Below are 4,847 nucleotides of genomic sequence, written 5' to 3'. Positions count from 1 at the left end.
TGGCAGTGTTTGCTTCTGTTTTTACAGAGCCTAGAGAGGGGCCCCGGCCCCAGCCAGAAAAGGAAACTAAAAAGTCTGAGTCTCTGCTCCCTGAAGGGCGCAGGTGACATTTGAGAGATCCCCAGTGTGTGAGCTGAAGTCCCTCCATCCCATGGAAAGGGACCTGAGACAGCAGTGAGTCATTCTGTGACTATAATTACAGGGTTCCCTTTCTCTTTGAGTCTCAGTTTCTTCATTAACAATAATCCCAATTCTCATGCTAATGAACAACGCCCCCCTCCATGAACAGAGGGCCTACTGTGTGCCAGGCACTGTACATGCATCACTTCATTGAACCTTTACAACAACCTAAAGAGGGCATGGCTGTAATTAGCCCAAATTTTATTAATGAGAAAAGTGATTTGCCCAGGGTACAATAGGTATTAGGTAACAACCCAAGTCAAGGCCAGAGGTGACCCAGAGGAGGAGCTTTAGCCCTCAGCCCAGACCCTCCAGCAGCAGCTACCCTCCCCACTTCCCCAAAAGCCACCCTAAGTAAACACAGCCAGAGGAGAAATGCTGGCTTGCTTTCTGAGCACACCTTCTAATGAGTAAGCTCCTGAGGACTCCTGCGGGGAGGGACATGATGGCACTAGGGCGCCTGTCCTGACATGTGTTGTCCTTCAAGTCTCATAAGAACTATGAGGTGATTCTGAATTTTCCGAGGAGACAAACCTGCAGAGAGGCAAAATCTCCCGCCCAGGGTCCCAGAGCTGTTCAGTGAGGCTGGTATGCTGAGACCTGGGGTGAGCTCTTTGGGAGTTTCATGGAGGACAGTCTGCACCACAGTGGTCCCGGAGGGCTTCCTGAAGGAGGTCTTGGTATGAAACTAAATGATCCTACTACCTCAGCAATACTTCACTCTTCTCAGCCCTGCCCTTGGAATAGGCTCAGTGTGGCCTGGGGCCACTGGATGCAGTTCCTGGGACAGGTGGCCTTGTGGTTTTCTCTTCAGTGAAACTGACACGACCTGGAACTCCTTCATGGTCTTGGGGTGGGGGCAGGCTATAGACCCAACCCAGGAGGTTGGGTTTCTCTCTGGGCAGCTGGCCATTTTTGCTGGGCCACCTTCGGATTTCATCATCTCAGCCCACATGCATTGAATGCCTGTGATGTATAGCGCTCTGGGCTCAGCTTGGGCTTATGGCCCCATTTCTTACTTGACCTGCCACTGATTTCTTTTAGGCCAGAGCTGTGGGCTGATTTCGGTGGGTAGGGTGCCCAGGATCTCCAGGGTCTGAGGGAGATGGCCCGGGAGTCTGACAGGCCTCTGTCTCCTCCACTGCAGGAGGCTCAGGAGCAGGAGGGGTGGGCCTTTTGTAGAGCTCAGGACTGACCGGAGGAGAACTGGGACCACTGGCCCAGAGACAGGGTTTCTGTGTAATTTGCCTGAAACGGGCTTGGCAGGAGTCCAGGAAAACATTTTTGTTAGGTAGGAGTAGCCCCGGAGAGACTATGGGGCTGTTTTGGGGTTCCTGAGATGGGTGTGGTTGGGGAATCCTGCTGGGAGGGCCCCCTCACATCCTGACCCTTGGGGATCCGCAGGAGAAGCTAAAGCACGTGGTGTCATCTCTGGATGTTGGACTGTAGAAGTTTTGCCTTTCAGCCAAATGGGCTTTCCCATTTGAATTCCATTTTTATTTAAGCATATCCTTCGGCTCCCACCCTGCCTTATGCCTGGCTGGGAGCTTCTCTACCCTCAGAGTGTGGCAGTATTCCAAGGTCATTCAGATAGCAATCATTTGAACAACCAGAGCTTTTTTAAAATGAAAAAGGAAAACCTAACTACTTTGACAATGGAAGCATGGTTTTAAATAGCTTAAATCAGGAAAGTCAGAATGGGGACTAGGAGCTGAATCATTAACTTGGGTAAGTCAGAAGGTCTCTCTGAGTATTTGTCAGATCAAACTTCTATGAAGCTGTAAGCTGAACTCCTGCAGCTCTCACTGGGTTTGGAAATAACTTCACTGCTGACCATTCAGAGTGGAGAGACCTTACTGAATACATAAGTCCCTCAATAGAAAAATCAGGATTCACCATGAGAGTAGTGATAAACTAATCCTATGATAATGGCTGCTCTAGATGCACCCTGGATTTATTCTATTTTTTCTTTTTTCTTTTTTTTATATCTTTATTGATTTCAGAGAGAGGAAAGAAGAGGGAGAGAGAGAGACAGAAACATCAATGATGAGAAAGTCATTGATCAAGCCCACAACCGGGACATGTGCCCTGACCGGGAATCAAACCCCGATCACCTGGATCCTAGGTCGATGCTCAACCGCTGAGCCACGCCCGGCCGGGCCCTGGATTTATTCTAAAAACAACTAATCCACAAACAGACCAAGTTCGTCTGAAATTTAATAAATTGTTGCCAAACAAAACATAAAGTATAATAAAAAACTTAACCAGAATCTGGATGCCTAATAATGAAGAGCCATGGTGTCCGGTACCCAAACAAAATATAAGACGAAAAGAAACAAACATGTGACTGGTAATCAAGAGAAAATAATTAGTAGAAACCAATTCAGAAATGACAGGGTTGATGATAAACCACCCCCAAATTTTAAAAGTATAAAGTATTTATAACAAACAAAAATTAATAAAAATAAAAGAAATGGAAGACTATATATATTTAAAAAACACATGGATATTATATAAGTAAAAAATAATAAAATCTAAAACCTGATGTCAATAGGCTCAACAGTAAATTAAGTATTGTAGAAACAACAGATTTGTGAACTTGAAGACATGGAAATAGCAACTATCCAAACTATAGCACAGAGATTCTAAAAAAAAAAAAAGGCTGCCTCCTCTGCCCCCACCAAAAGCAATCTTCATGAAAAAGCAATCTATCACAAGGTCTAATATACTTATGATCAAAGACCCAGAAGGAAAAGAGGGGCAGAAAAAAAAAGCCAAAAATGAGAACTTTGTCACAGGAGGTCTGCACTGCATAATGTTAAAGAAACTTATTCAGGCTGAAGGAGAGTTACTCGAGTTAGATCAATCTAGACAAAGAAACTAAAAATGCCAGAAATGACTTCCCAGCTGGGCACTATCTCAAGAGGCAGCTACTATCCCGACTGGCAGCTACCTGACCAGGCACGATCCCAACACAGCCAGTATTGTGAAAGCTGTGTGAGATCAAAACTCTGTTTTTTTAACTGAGAGGCTGGCTAGGCTCCCAAGGTCTCACAGTCCACTTAATGATGGCCTTCATCATCTTCCCACAGGGCGGGAGAGGGAGCTGGAGCATGGGAAGGGGCCCTTATTCCCATTTATAATACATGTATGTTAAGGCAAATCATGAACCAAAGGTTATGTTACCATAAGAAGCATTCAAACCTGTGAAGAATTTTTGTGAGTTTATTTGAGGCACTGTTGACACATGCCAGGAAGCAGAATCTCCATGGATTGAGAGAGTGGTCCGGAGAATGGCAGTTTTGCACCTTGCTTTATAGGTTACAGTCAAAGGGGGAGACATAACTGGGTTGCATGAAATCCATTGGTGATAGGTTAGGGAGGCGGGAGAAAGCAAAGTGGGGAAAGCTCTAGGATTGGATAAAAAATAAAATGATAGACACACTTCTTTTACATAGGTGAGTACAGGATAGTCAAAAATTAACATGATAACAATGATAATGAGGGATTTTGTGGCTCTCCTTAGAGCAGTGCCTATGCTTTGAGGGGTCCAGAAAAAGGAAATTTACTTTGTTTTTGCAAAGGCATGTTAATCAGGTATGTTATCAAAGCTGTAAAAAGACAAACGGGCAGGCTTAGTTAAGGTGAAAGTTAACTTTTTTAAGGGAAAGATACTGCCTTAGGACATGACTACCCACCATAGACTGCTTTTAGTTAAAAAAGTTTTCATTTCAGACCATCCTCTGTGGTTACTGGAGGTCTCTGATTTGCAAGGCCACCGTGCAGGCCTTCCTTGGGCTTGTCAGGTTTAACACGTGACCCCTTTTTGTCCACAGTTATAATTATAGGGAATGATGTTTTGGTCTCAATAAAATAAAGATCCTTCTAATAACGGGGTATCTCTATCCAGAGTGTGCTGGGCATGTGAGGGGTGGCTAGTAGGCTCCCATCCCTGCAGCAGCTCCCATACCAGCTAAGGCTCGGTGCCCACCTGCCAGGGACCAGCTGGGCAGGGGTCTCCTTGGCCTCTACTAGTTGGATTAGATGCCTTTGCTTCCAACTCCTCCAGATTTGAGGGAGACCCATTTTTGTGTGCCTGCCTATCAAAATAGTTCCTGCTCCTTGAGATACTGGCTGCTCCCTGCAGGCTGGATGGGACTTAGGGGTTCAACGTCACTGGTGCAGCAGTCAACGTCACTGGTCTGCTGCCACAGGTGCCCACGTAAGTCCTAGTAAATCCAGGTCTTTCACAGCCAGTCCTCCGGTTATTTCTTTGGAATCCAAGAACAATACGCTGAGGTTTTCTGGGACTTTAGCACTTTGAGTAATAATACATAATCCTAATGTATACACTCAGCTGGTCCTTACTTGGCCAAGAATTAGCCCCTGAGGTACCTGAAAACTGGATTGGGCTTTTTTTCATGATAAAGGCATTAAAATGACTATGCTAATTAAGAAGCAAGTCTCAATGAGACTCAGTGGAGGTGAGGCGGAGGAGTGGAGGAGGGCAACAGTTCTGGCAGGGGCACTGTGGAGTCAGCAAACAGCAGAGGGACTTGTCAAAAAAGTGTTCAATGGGCCATCCCTGCTTTCCCTGGGTCTCTCCCACCCTAGAGTCCCAGGCATTAAAAACTGAGTGCTGGGCTAGAAGTTAGAAATTTAGATCT

This window comes from Miniopterus schreibersii, assembly GCF_964146895.1.
Source record: "Miniopterus schreibersii genome assembly, chromosome: 18".
Taxonomy (NCBI): domain Eukaryota; kingdom Metazoa; phylum Chordata; class Mammalia; order Chiroptera; family Miniopteridae; genus Miniopterus; species Miniopterus schreibersii.
The sequence above is the reverse complement of the archived record's forward strand: the minus strand, read 5'-3'. Positions refer to the sequence as shown.